Source organism: Papio anubis, chromosome 5 (genome assembly GCF_008728515.1).
Source record: "Papio anubis isolate 15944 chromosome 5, Panubis1.0, whole genome shotgun sequence".
In the NCBI taxonomy this organism is placed as follows: domain Eukaryota; kingdom Metazoa; phylum Chordata; class Mammalia; order Primates; family Cercopithecidae; genus Papio; species Papio anubis.
The window spans coordinates 69,354,462-69,368,802 of NC_044980.1; the positions used below are offsets into that span (position 1 = coordinate 69,354,462).

Here is a 14,341-nt window from a genome sequence, read left to right on the forward strand (position 1 = left end):
ATATATATTTATTTATAAATATAAAAGAAAAAATATATGTGTGTGTGTGTAATAACACAACTAGCATATTGAAAAATTGTATTTGGACAGGTGGGAAGCTTTCCAAGTATGTCCTTGGGAAATGATTCAGGACAGTAAATGAGTGGCAGGCAGTAGGAAGGGGGCCAGGCCCTGTGGTAGACCAAGTAACAAACAGGTCCCAGAGCAGGAAGGACAGGGGCAATGTTCCTCTCCCTGCACACACTCCACCTTCTGACTCCCCCACCTCACCCCGGCAGCCTCAAAGGAGCCTCTCCAGGGCCACGCTGGAACAGCAAACATGGGATTTTGTTTGCTGACTTGGCTTAGCAACAAGGCCTCACTCCGACCTTTTCTCTCCACAGCATTACAGAGAAAGAGTACGTTGAAAGTGGGATTGCATAGATTTCCCATGAGCACTGCCATGCTTTGAAGGGAAACTGCTCAGCTGAGCATTGCTTCCTGGAATGAGCAAGGTCATCTGCCCTCACCTGACCTGAGAACTTCCACCCCTGTGCAGGTGCCTTCCCCACGGCAGGTGAGGGCCAGCCCAGCCCAGTCCCTGGGAGCCCCTACCAGGCAAGGGCCAGGCTGGTCCTTGGGCTCTTGCTGCCAGGGACTTTGTTGAAGGGGCCAGAGGCCCCTCAGTCTCTCTTGGTTAATGGCAAGCTGCTTTTAGGATATGCAGAGAAGTAAGAGCGAGCAAACCAGCCATGAGGCCGGGCTTTGCTGACATGCAGGACATGGTTTGAGATGTTAGAGCAGCTCTACTAGCCCTGCGGTAGCCCTTGCATCTCAACCGGTTTCTGAGCCATTCTCTGGGGTTATCAGGCTGGAGTTCTCTGTCATTAGGATGACTCATCATTTTTCTATCTCTGCTTCCGTTGCTTCTGTCCCTGCTGACTAAAGTCTCTGCTATCCACCCCTGTGCCACAGCTTCTGCGGCCTTTTCTCTGTGGCCCCTTTCTTCAATCCCATCCTACTATTAGCTTCCCTCTCAGAGTCTCACGAACTCCCTACCAGTAGGGTTTATGGCTTCCACCTGTCACCATGACAGAGCTCTCATGCCAGACACCCTCACAGGACATGGACCAACCAGTAGGAAGCTGCCTTGGAGTAAGGGCACTAACTCCTGGCTTAATCAATTAATTTACCTGAAGCCACACATGCAGAGTCACATGATAGAAACCATTCATTCATCTGACAAACAGGTCACCTCATATATGTCACACTCTGTCCTGGCATGGAGAATACAATGGTGAAATAGAAACAACACAAGTCTTTGCCTCACATTCTCCTGGGGGCTGGGATGGCTGACAAGAAACAAAGTGCTAGATGTGGTGGCTCATGCCTGTAATCCCAGCACTTCGGGAGGCTGAGGCAGATAGATCACCTGAGTCAGGAGTTCAAGACCAGCCTGGCCAACATGGCAAAACCCTATCTCTACTAAAAATACAAAAGTTAGCCAGGCGTGGTGGTGAGTGCCTGTAATCTTAGCTACTCTGGAGGCTGAGGCAGGAGGATGACTTGGACTCAGGATGCGGAGGTTGCAGTGAGCCGAGTTTGGCCACTGCACTCCAGCCTGGGTGACAGAGTGAGACTCTGTCTCAAAAAAGAAAGAAAGAAAGAAAGAAAGAGAGAAAAAGAAAAAGAAAGAAAGCAAGAAAAGAAAGAAGGAAGGAGAGAAAGAAAGAAAGAAAGAGAAGGAAGGAAGGAAGGAAGGAAGGAAGGAAGGAAGGAAGGAAAGAAAGAAAGAAAGAAAGAAAGAAAGAAAGAAAGAAAGAAAGAAAGAAAGAAAGAAAGAAAGAAAGAAAGAAAGAAAGAAAGAAAGAAAGAAAGAGAAAAGTAAAACATAGGCCTGATTCATGTGGATGGAGAAAACGCCAGGCAGGGGTATAGACAGTGCCAAGAGCAGAGCTGTGTATGTCAATTTTCAACAACTGGTTGGTTGAGAGAGTAACATTGGGGTCATAAAGGACAGAAAGCAGGTGGAGAGGCCAAGAAGAGACCCCTTATAGGGCTCTGTGCATGGTAGACATGATGAAGCTTCTGGAACTCTTGGTGCTGGTGTGGTCAGCTCTGAGGATCGTGGAGAAGCCCTACTGTCTAGGACCTCACAGATGAGAGAGGAAGGTTATGTCTGTAGGCACACAGTGCAGTGTATAACACTTGACTGAGTCAGAGAGCCACAGGAGCCATGAGGCATTTAAGGTGGGAAACAGAGTGTAGGCCCCACACTCTGTCCACACCTGTCCCTGCCATCCCAAAGCCCTACCATGGGAGCAGAGAGGCTCCCATTAGAAATTATCAAATTCAGTGGAAATCAACCTCACCTTTTTTTTTGAGACAGAGTCTCATTCTGTCACCCAGGCTGGAGTACAATGGCGCGATCATGGCTCACTGCAGGCTCCACCTCCTGGATGCAAGTAATCTTCTCACCCTCTCAGCCTCCCAAGTAGCTGGGACTACAGGTGTGCACTACCATGCCCAGCTAATTTTCTGTATTTTTTGTAGAAATGAGGTTTCTCTATGTTACCAAGGCTGGTCTTGAACTCCTGAGCTCAAGCAATCCCCGCCTCAACCTCCCAAAGTGCTGGGATTACAGGCATGAGCTACTGTGCCAAGCTTGGGACTCAACCTTTAAGGCTCATCAGAGTCACCAAGAGACCTTATGAAACACAGTGCAAAACCCATCCCCAGCAATTCCAGTTTTATAGGTCTGCAGTGGAGGCCCAATCATTTGCATTATTTACACTTTCCCAAGTCATGCAGTTGCTATTTTTCCAGGTACCACACTTTGAGAACCACTGCTCTGATTTATATCATGCCCTGCCAGCCCTTCCAACTTTGCCCTTGTTCTTCCCTCTGTCTGAAATCGTCTACTTCTGGCTGGGGGCTGCTGTGGCTCAAGCTTCTAAGCCCAGCACTTTGGAATGCTGAGGTGCAAGGATCACTTAAGCCCAAGAGTTTGAGCCAGCCTAGGCAACAGGGAGACCTCGTCTCTACTAAAAATCAAAAAATTAACCAGGCATGATGGTGCACACCTGTGGTCCTAGCTGCTGGGGAGGCTGAGGTGAGAGGATCACACCACTTCACTCCAGCCTGTGCAACAGAGCCAGACCCTGTCTCAAAAAAAAAAAAAAAAGCCTACTTTCTCTTCTTTCTATTTTTCCTCCAAGGCCCAACTCAGGAGTCCATTTCCTTCAGGAAAACTTCCTTGACTTTCCCAGGCAAAATCCTTCACGCCCTCATCTTGTCTGAGTATTTTCCCTTTATATTTTCATCCCATCTCATGACTATACTCACATCTACTGCCTTTCTGGATTGTAAGCATTTGAGGGCAATTTCTCCAGTTCCTAGTATCTGGTATGCATTCAAGAAAATTTTCTGAAATCCTTCTGAAATCCCCGTATGTTTTCTCCTCATGTTTGTGAAAGGAAGGCCCCACTTCCAGCGTGTTTCTTCCTGGGCTTCCCTCATCATCTCAACCACCAACTCACCCTGAGCTCTCTGGCACCCCTAAACTTCCTGGTCCCAGCGGGTCCAGGCCCACTGTTGCACCACATCTGGCCATTCGGCAAAGTTGAAATTCTTTCTTTGACAAAGCAGTGTGCAGTTCGAAGGTTTTACTTTGTTTTGTCTTTTAGAGACAGGATCTCACTCTGTCACCCAGGCTGGGGTGCAGTGGCACAATTACACCTCACTGCAGCCTTGACCTCTTGGGCTCAAGCAATCCTCCTGTCTCAGTCTCTGAGTAGCTGGGACCACAAGTGCATGCCACCACGACTGGTTAATTTTTAAATTTTTTGTAGAGATAGGGGTCTCACTATGTTGCCTTTGCCGGTCTTGCACTCCTGGCCTCAGCAATCCTCCCACCTCCGCCTCCCAGAGCGCTAGGATTACAGGTGTGAGCTACAGCGTCCCACCCAGTTTGAAGTTTTAAGAGAGATGTTTTACCAAGAGACTCCAATAAGCAAAATCAAGCACCAAAAAGGCAAAACATGCATAGCTCTGCAGAAAGGTCAGAGAGAGACCCAGTGTTTCAATTCTGGTTCCACCAGTAGCTGAGTGGCCTTCAGCAAGTCACTGGCCCCTTCAGGTGTTCAAGGAACTGGACTCAAAGATTTCTAAGATAACTTCCAGCTCTCAAATTTCATAATTACTGAATCTGAATTTATCTAAATATTAAGCAAAAACACCCAAACTTCTAGCATGACAGTCCCAAGTCTGGTGGGAAATTTGCTCTTTTTCCAAGCTGTTTGCTAGTTTTTTCTCTGCATATGAAGTCGTAGGCAGTTTCCTAAAGATTCAAGGTGAGTCTTATCAAAGAACCTGCAAAAGAAAACTATAGACTTACTGTAGCCCAGAGAAAGGTGTATAGACAATATCTGAATCTTAGCATTGCCACTATGTGACTTTCAGCAAATCTGGGCCTCAGTTTGCTTGTCTTTAAAGTGGAAACAAAAACAGAATCTACCTTAAAGGATTCCTATGATGTGTAAGAAAAAATAATTAACAGCAACAGAGGCTAGCACAGCACTGGTGTTCAGCAAGCGTGAGTCAGCTCTCGGGGGCTCCCTCTGCACACTTTCAGTCCACCTCTGCGACCAGCCTGGCCCCTTAATGAGGAAAACATTTTCTATTCTGAAACTCAAATCCTTCTGATGAGCTTCTAGCCACTCCTCATGGTCTTGCTGGGTCATTCATTCAACTTATAGTTACTAAGGTTTTGTCGAATGCCAGATACAGTGAAAAGAAGATGTACAGATCTTTAAGACAAACTTAAAACAGTCCCCATCCTCAAGGAGCTAGAGCTTTGCTTTAGTAAAATCAGACAAGTTGGTCATTTCTGGGTGTCATGGAATGGAGTGGCCAACGGCCTGCAGAGCAACATGCCCAAGTCTTATTGTGACTACTGCAATACATACCTCACCCATGACTCTCCATCTGTGAGAAAGACACACCGCAGAGGTAGGAAACACAAAGAGAATGTGAAAGACTACTACCAGAAAAGGATGGAAGAGCAGGCTCAGAGCCTGATTGACAAAACAACGGCTGCATTTCAACAAGGAAAGATACCTCCTGCTCCATCCTCTGCTCCTCCTCCTGCAGGAGCAATGATACCACCTCCTCCTAGTCTTCCGAGTCTTCCTCACCCTGGTGTGATGCCAGCACCCCATATGAGGGGTCCTCCCATGATGCCAATGATGGGCCCTCCTCCTCCTGGTATGACACCAGTGGGCCCTGCTCCTGGAATGAGGCCGCCTATGGGAGGCCACAGGCCAATGATGCCTGGACTCCCAATGATGAGACCTCCTGCCTGTCCCATGATGGTGCCCACTTGGCCCAGAATGACTCGACCAGACAGATAAGGATAGCGGGGAGGGCTCATTATATCAGTTTTATATTACCTGTTCTGCTTCACCAGGAGATCATGCTGCTGTGATGCTGGGTTTTCTAAACAGTATAAGGAAGTCTTGCTCCCCTGTCCTATCAAACAGAATAGTTTTGGAGGGGAGAAGTGGGACAGAAAAGATGCAGTTTTCATTTGTATTGGGAAATGTGAAAATAAAATTGTCAACTCGTTTAGTTAAAAGTGTACTCCCTTTTTCCTCCCCTCTGTATTCTCTGTGTATTATAAAAGAAATGAAACATTCCAGTTCTGTTTCTGTAGCTCATTATCTCTTCAGGATGTCCTCTGCGTGAGATTCTTTTTCCTTAGCTATATGGTAAATCTCTCTGGGCATCCTCCCTTTATTAGTAAAGTCATCTTGTGTCGGACTAAATCTAGTACTTATAGAGCTTTTATTGGTTAAAATAATAAACAGCTCAGTTAATTAAAAAAAATTAGACAGGTCAACAACTATAATTATGGTGAGATAAATGCTACTAGCGGAAGCTCTGGATCTATGTGTATAGGAGAGGTTGAAAGAGACGTCCTAGGCCAGGTGACATCCAAATTGATGGCAGAAGAGTGAGAAGAACTGGCTCAACTGGGTGGTGGCAGGGAAGAGGGTTCCTGGGGGGAGGAGGAAATGAGGCTGGAGAGGTGAGCAGAATTATGTCACCAAAGGCTTTTGGGAGCAAGGCAGAGGCACTGCAGAGTATGAAGCAGGACAGTGGCAGAGGTGACTTTGTCTATGCAGTTGACTCTGGGTGCTGTGCAGAGAATCCATGAATGGAAGGTAGGGGAGGCTGGCAACCCTGCAAGAGGAGAGAGTAGTCCAGACGGCACTGGGCTGACCCTGGAGAGAAGGATGGTGGCTGAAGGTGGAGACAGTTGAGAAAAGGGGGAGAATTGGAGAGGTGTTTATAGGGTAGCATTTACAAGACTAGAGATGAACCAGATGAGAAAGTGTTGGGAGGAAGGAATCGAGAATGATGCCTACATTTCTGGCTTAGGCATTCCAGCGGATGCTGATGTCATTAACTGAGATTTGGAATCAGGGAACAGATAAAATTAGTTTTAGGAGATATAAGGTATGTGAGGTTGAGGGGAAAGGCTATTAAAAAGTAGAACTGTTCATCGATTGCTAGGAAAGAACCAGTCAAGGGAGATGATAAGGACAGAGGAAAAAGGGGCCCAGGAATCTGTCACGTGAAGGCTCTGCTAAAGACCAGAGGGTGGCCGGGCACGGTGGCTCAGGCCTGTAATCCCAGCACTTTGGGAGGCCGAGGTGGGCAGATCATGTCAAGAGTTCGAGACCAGCCTGGCCAACATGGTGAAACCCCATCTCTACTAAAAATACAAAAATTAGCTGGCGTGGTGGCGGGTGCCTGTAATCCCAGCTACTCGGGAGGCTGAGGCAGGAGAATCACTTGAAACCGGAAAGCAGAGCTTGCAGTGAGCCGAGATGGCACCACTGCACTCCAGCCTGGGCAAAAGAGTGAGACTCCGCCTCAAAAAAACAAAACAAAATAAAACAAAACAAATAACAACAACAACAAAACAGAGGACATGTGGCTGGAGCACAGTGGAAGGATGAGCTGTAGACAGGAGGGAGGCCCCTCCTCAGCTCTTGGGATGGAAGGAGGGAGGCAGCCCCAGGTGTGCAAGCACCGTGGGTCTTTCTTGCTCTCAACCATGGGAGTCCTGCCTTTCCCAGCGTCTTCTCATCGCCGACCCATTCTGTTTGTCTGAACATCCCTCAGCCAGTTGGTGAATTTCTTTCGTTTAGTGGGACCAGCAGTACTCACTGGCCACCTTGAACAAACAGTTGGCCTTGGACAAGAAACTGTGTTTCAGGTTCCTCATCTGTAAAATAGAGACAGAAAAACTCAGTTTCTCGTGAGGGTAAGATGAAATTATGTATGGACGTGCTTAGAATAGTGCCAAGCTTGTAGGAAACTCTTTGAAGTGTTAGCTAGTATTCTCATTTGACTCTGGAGGTATGAGGACAAATGCTGTGTTTACCTGGAGTGCTCCGGGCCATCCTCTTAGTCAGAAGCAGGCTTCCTGTTTCCTCCCCTTTCAAAGCCACGGAGCTCCTTTTTTTAGCTGTCCATTAAATTCCTATTTCCAATTTGCTCCTCATTTTAAAATCAAAGATAATAAATAACCTGTGTGATTTCATGCAGGAATTCCCCAAGCTGCCTAGGACATAAAAAAAAAAAAAAAAAAAAAAAAAAAAAAAAAATCCTGGCCCCACCGATAACCGGAATCACTGGGATTTGGGACCATAGAATTTGTATTTCTAATGCTGGTCTGATGAACTGGGCTCAGAATTTGTAGTAATGAAACTAGACTTTAGAACCAACTCTACATTTAGCAGGGCAATTTTGGGCACCTCTCTGAGCTTTTATTTATCCTTCTATAAAATAAGGAGAGTAAAATCTGTTCATAGAGTTATTATAAAGATCTGATAAGATATCACAGGGCAAAGCACTCTGTCAGTCATGCAATGCTATATATGGTTCCAAGATATTTTTTATGGGGCTCTGAACTGGGAGCTGCTAGCCCAGGTTTTATTTGATCACTGAGTCCTCAGATGGTTTTCTAGAATTTCCTACCATAACAGTTATACATCACCAAGAAGAATCTCATAACATATATTGTTTTATTTCACGTCATTCCCATAAAAGGAAGTGGGATGTATCTTAGTGAAATCCATATGCTCACCACCCCTTTTGTCAGAGTAATGTTTGTTTTTAATCTGCCTTCAACTGACCTTTGTTATGTTTCAAAGGAAAATCCTCTCAATCTGGTATCTGCAGAACTTGAGTCCTGCCCATCGAAGATTTTGTCAACTGGGATTTCTTCACCCCTGACCCCAGCCACCCACACTGAGGCATCCTCATAAAGCAGTGCCCCCACCCCAGGAGCCCGCCCGGCCTCCTCCCGGGGGTGGTCTACATGAAATGGAGAGGGAAGGCTGCTTCTCCATGCCCCTTCAGGACGCTTGCATTTCGAGCCAGGAGCACAGTGCCTGCCTCGGCTTTCACACACACTACCTGGCTGTGGCTCTGGCAGTCAGAGGGAAATTTATAATCAAGGAAAATGGAGCTCTCGTGTGTTTTACAGTTCACCTAAGATCACCCCAAAAGGAGGTGTCGGAGGGCAACTCAGGCTGAGTCTCCTCACTCAGGAACCCATGGGCTTTCTCCCGTATAACATACCCCATTGGTGACCTCTTTTAACTTGAATCTTGTCATCTACAGATATGTTCTTATTTTGCTGTTGAATCTCTTTCCCCCTATAATGCTGGGTTGAAAACTAAAGCCTGTGGTTCCTTACAGATAAGCAAGACTCTATTCTGTTCTCAGTGAACTCTAATTTCTTTGAGTGTCTCTATGTTTCCCTCACATATTTATATTATTTTTGCTCCCTGAAACCTCTGAAACATCATGAGATGATCAATCACTGTTTAAATCAATTTGACTTTTAGGTTCCTACACTGCAGGCATGGAGCTCTCTTTGTTTGTGTTTATTTTTGTTTTTGAAAGGACAGTGCCCATCTTAGCTCTAAGGAATGTTCAACATTTCTTTCTTGAACTTGTGTCATTTGCTCCAGGCCAGCTGTCCCCTCACACAGTGCCCAGTAATTGGGCCCAGAATCACTGAGGCTTGGGCAGCAGAAGACAGAGAGAATCCCAAGGCCTGGCTTCTTCATTGAATATTTAGACTTTAAGTTTAATAACTTTTCAAGTATTTATTTGAGAAGAGCCTGTTTTCAGACTCCAGGCAGCCACTGTAAGCCTGGATCCTTGGCTAGCTATGAAATCCAAAGGGTCAGGCTGGGTGCAGTGGCTCATGCCTGTAGTCCCAGCACTTTGGGAGGCCTAGACAGGTGGATCACCTGAGGTCAGGAGTTCTAAACCAGCCCAGCCAACATGGTGAAACTCCGTCTCTACTAAAAATACAAAAAATTAGCCAGGCATGGTGGCGCATGCCTGTAATCCCAGCTATTTGGGAGGCTGAGGCAAGAGAATTGCTTGAAACAGTGAGCTGAGACGGCACCTTTGTACTCCAGCCTGGGCAACAAGAGTGAAACTTTGTCTCAAAGAAAAAAGAAAGAAACCCAAAGGGTCTGATCACTCAGTCCCCTAGCAAGTGGGGAAGCCAGATAACGTCAATCCTGCCTAAACCCTCCAGTGGCTTCCCATCTCCTTATTTATTTATTTCTAGACAAAGTCTCACTCTGTCGCCAAGGCTGGAGTGCAGTGGTGCGATTTCGGCTCACTGCAACCTCTTGCTTCCCAGGTTCGAGCAATTCTCCTGCCTCAGCCTCCCAAGTAGCAGAGGTTACAACCACCCACCATCACACCCAGACAGTTTTTGTATTTTTAGTAGAGATGTGGTTTCACCATGTTGGCCAGGCTAGTCTTTAACTCCTGACCTCAGGTGATCCACTGCCTCAGCCTCCCAAAGTGCTGGGATTACAGGCATGAGTCACCACACCAGGCCTTCCTGTCTCTTTAGAAGGAAATCCAGAGTCCTACACACGCTGCTCCTGCCTCCAGCTTCAGTCTACCCAAGTCCTTCCAGACTCCAGCTTTTGTGGCTTTCTGTGGCACTAGCCTGGGATACCTTCCCTACTCAGCTTTTTTAGTTCCAGGTCTCACACCAATGCCTCACATACTCAGAGGCTGTCTCTACTACCTGGGCTAAAGCAGCCCAGCACATGGTGCCTGAGATGAGGCCATAGATCTGTCTTTGTCTCTTTGTCCCCCTTGTGTCCCTCCAGGGACCCACCAAGAGCCACTGCTCAGGTCCTCCGACTCTGCTTCACCTCACCCTATCACTCACCTGATGCACCCCAAAGTCATCACATACCAAACTTTCTCCCACTTCTTTCTTTTCCCTGCTTCCTTTGTCCTCAATAATAATAATAATCATCATCATCATCATCATCATCTTCTCCTGTGCCCCATTCTTCCAGGATGCAGTTTAGGGGTAAGAGCTGAGACTAGAGCTAGAAATACATTTAGCACGCCAGGCGCGGTGGTTCATGCCTGTAATTCCAGCAATTTGAAAGGCCAAGGCAGGTGGATCACCTGAGGTCAGGAGTTTGAGACCAGCCTGGCCAACATGGCGAAACCCTGTCCCTACTAAAAGTACAAAAAAAGTTAGCTGGGCATGGTGGCACCCTCCTATAGTCCCAGCTAGTTTGGAAGCTGAGGCAGGAGAATCACTTGAACCTGGAAAGTGGAGGTTGCAGTGAGCCGAGATTGTGCCACTGCACTCCAACCTGGGGAACACAGAGAGAGAGACTCCGTCTCAAAAACAAAAAGAAAGGAAAGAAAGGAAAGAAAGGAAAGGAAGGAGGGAAGGAAGGAAGGAAGGAAGGAACGAAGGAAGGAAGGAACGAAGGAAGGAAGGAAGGAAGGAAGGAAGGAAGGAAGGAAGGAAGGAAGGAAGGAAGGAAGGAAGGAAGGAAGGAAGGAAGGAAAGAAGGAAGGAAGGAAAGGATTACATTCAGCAAACCCTAAGTCTCTGCTGTGGGCCAGGCACTGGCCAGTTGCTGGTTTATCCCAGGGTTTGAATTTCAGCTTTTTGACTATAAACTCTGGGCAACTGTCTAATCTCTTGGAGCCTCAGGCTTCTCATCTGTAAAATAGGGCTAATCAAGTCTCCGGTGATGGTTAACTTTACATGTCAATTTGGTTGGGCCACAGTACCCAGATATGTGGTCAAACATGATTCTGGATGTTTCTGTGAGGATGTTTTTAGATAAGATTAACATTTAAATTGGTGAACTTTGAGTGAAGAAGATTGTTGTCCATAATATGGACAGGCTTCATCCAATCAGCTGAAGGCTTAAATAGAACAAAAGACTGTTCTCTCCACTTACCCCCAGCAAGAAGGCATTCTGCCAGTAGATGGGCCTTCGGACTGGATGCCAGCATCAGTTCTTCCCTGGGTCTCTAGCCTGCTGTCCTGCTCCGCAGATTTTGAACTTGCCAGCCTCCACAATCATAAGCCAATTCCTTAAAATAAATCTCTCTCTCTTTCTGTCTCTCCACAGACACACACACACACACACACACACACACACACACACACACACCCTCTATTAGTTTTGTTTCTCTGGAGAACCCAAAACCACTATATCTACCTTATAGTGATAAGAGTCATTATGACTAATAACTGCTGCTATTTATTGAGTGCTTACAATGCCTGCCCATCTTGCTAAGGGTTTACCACATATTATTTCATTTAATCCTTACCACACTCTTATGAACTGGGTATTTTTATTGTCTGCTCTATACAGTAAGAAAATAGATGCTTTGAGAGATTTAAATCACTCACAGTTAGCAAAGGGTGGAACTAGGATTTGAATTTTAACCACCATCCTCACTGCCTCGATTGAGTGCCTCACTAACAGATGTTCCTCTTACCCAATACATTTTCTATTCTACTCTCTCACTGAAGTAACTGAGGCATATGCATTCATTTTATTCATGTATTTGATTTTTAAACATATACATATATGTTTGAACATATATAATTATATATGTCTATTTGATATGTGCATATATATAAAATACATACACACACACAATCATCTGATTTTATGTGGTTCAGAAGCTGTCAGGAGACCAGGGACAGGAGGTTCTGACTGCATTTCTCAGACCATCCCAGATCAGCTCTCCTGGGGGTTGAGTGTCTGCCTACCCAGCAGAGCCACCTCAGCTTCCTGCCTCCATCTGCAATGCCGGAAGGCAGCTTTGCCACTCAGACCAGGGAGCTCCCTGGAAGTCAGCCCCTCTTGGTCCCCTCCAGTGAGCCATCTTATCTTGTGTTGCTGCAGAATTTCTAGGTGCCCTGGCTTTGTCAGGGAGCAAACTGGCTTGATGGTAGAGTTTGTGGAGGAGGAGATGTGTATGTGACCTTTGACCTGGACTTTGTACAGGTACCATTTTGAACCTGTTCATTTAAATCTCTTTTTACTGATAAGCTCATACACAAAAACAAGACGCTGGAGTGGCCGGCTTCCAGCATAGCAGAAGGTGGGGAGAACTGCAGTTTGCAGGGTACTGTAGCTTGTCACGCTGCTGCCAAAGAAATGCTGCTCAAATTCACCACTAAGTTTAACCCTGCCCTCTCCGACGTAGTGGTGTGGTGAGGAACCACTTGGCCTGTTCTGGAGAGGGAAGAACCCTCAGTAAGAGGCCCCTAAGTGCCTCTGTAATGGTTCTCCTGGCTCCCCCTTTTCATTAATGTTTTCCTAGAAAATTTCCTTTTTGGGTGAACAAAAATTTTTTTAAGATGGAAAGAGGATGAAATAAATTTTTTTTTTAAATTAAAAAGCCTCTTAGGGCAGGTAAATGTGCACTTTTCTTTTATGCCAATCAGAATGAGTCGAAGTAGAAAGCAGTTTCCACTTATTATGCCCCTCTTACCACTTTGCTAAAAGCTTTGCCTACATTATCTCCTTTGATGTTCCCACAACCCTGTCAAGTGGGTATTACTTGACAGATGATGACACAATGGCTCAAAGGGTGCAGGAGCCTACCCAGGGTCACAGAGCTGTAGCGAAGTTGCTACTCCAGACTTCCCTGGCAGAGAAGCATCTCCTAGAATGATGTCTTGGTGAATGGCATGGGGGGCTTTTGACTTTCAAAATCATTGATTCTGCTGGGAAGTGTGCCTAGAAGGAATGCCTAAAAATGATGGAATCTATCTACTTTCTTTACCAGAATTCATTCATTCACTCACTCATTCAACAACTATAAATTGAGTGCTTCTGCTATGTGTCAGGCCTGTTCTAGATGCTGGAAATATGATATAGTCCTGTCTGTTTGGCCAGACACTGGGTTGCCATTATGCAGAGGTAAAACATTTTAAACATCAAATTCAGCAAAACCTTTCCTGATGGATCTAACTCTCTCTTTGTTGTAAAAACTGACAGCAGTGCTTTTTGCCAAGAAATGTCCTTACTCCTATAACTTTCTGACCTTGTTTGGCAGACATTTGCACTGTTATGAATCCTTTCCAAAACCCACGACTTCTTAAGCCAGTTAGGCTATGAACTCCTTTAGAGCAGAGGTTGTACACATATCAGTTACCCGACAAATACACGTTCACTTCATGAAAATCATTTTTGATATTGAATAATTTCCCTGTAGAATCAAATTTTTTACATTTGGCCAGGCACAGTGGCTCACACCTGTAATCCTACCACTTTGGAAGGTCAAGGCAGGTGGATCGCTTGACCTCTGGAGTTCAAGACCAGCCTGGGAAACCCAGTCTCTGCAAGAAATACAAAAATTAGCCAAGTGTGGTTGCTCATGTCTTCAATCACAACAATTTAAGAGGCTGAGGCAGGAGGATCACTTGAGCCCAGGAGATAGAGGTTGCAGTTTGCAGTGAGCCGAGATTGCAACACTGCACTCCAGCCTGGGTTAGAGGGTGAGACACTGTCCCAAAAAAAAAAAAAAAACGTTTACACTTGGGCAAATCAACCATATGATTTTAAGCATTAAGTGTTAATTTAATTAACATTTTCCTATCATCTTTTCCCCCAGGATCTAAATCTGGACTGTGAATCCATGGGTGTAGAGGGTGATAATATTTGGTGTAACTTGATATTCAGCTCCTTGAGTCTCAGGTTCCTGCAAACCGAGGGAAATAAGAAATGTTTGCCAAGGACACACAAGCTTTATGGACTTATTTCCAAATTCTGTTCTCTCTCTCTCTTTTCTTTCTCTTGTAGTCCCTGGATCATAATCAGATTTTTCTAAATTCAGACTGTATCTTCTGGGCTGTGAAGAAAAACTAGGAGACTCTGAGGAAGGTTGTTGACCTCTGCCTATTGTTCCTTAAGGTTCTCAGGGTTCTTGTTTAGACACAAGTCTTGTTAAGCACTTTCTAAAACTAGAC

At 45.7% G+C, this 14,341-nt stretch overlaps 1 pseudogene across 1 annotated transcript; it reads left to right on the forward strand.

Moving 5' to 3' along the window:
* Positions 1-3,847: 3,847 nt before the first annotated feature.
* Positions 3,848-5,614, forward strand: LOC101010959 (annotated as a pseudogene). Its single transcript, XR_001904082.2, has one exon. The product of XR_001904082.2 is annotated as a U1 small nuclear ribonucleoprotein C pseudogene (transcript).
* The last annotated feature ends 8,727 nt before the right edge of the window (positions 5,615-14,341 follow it).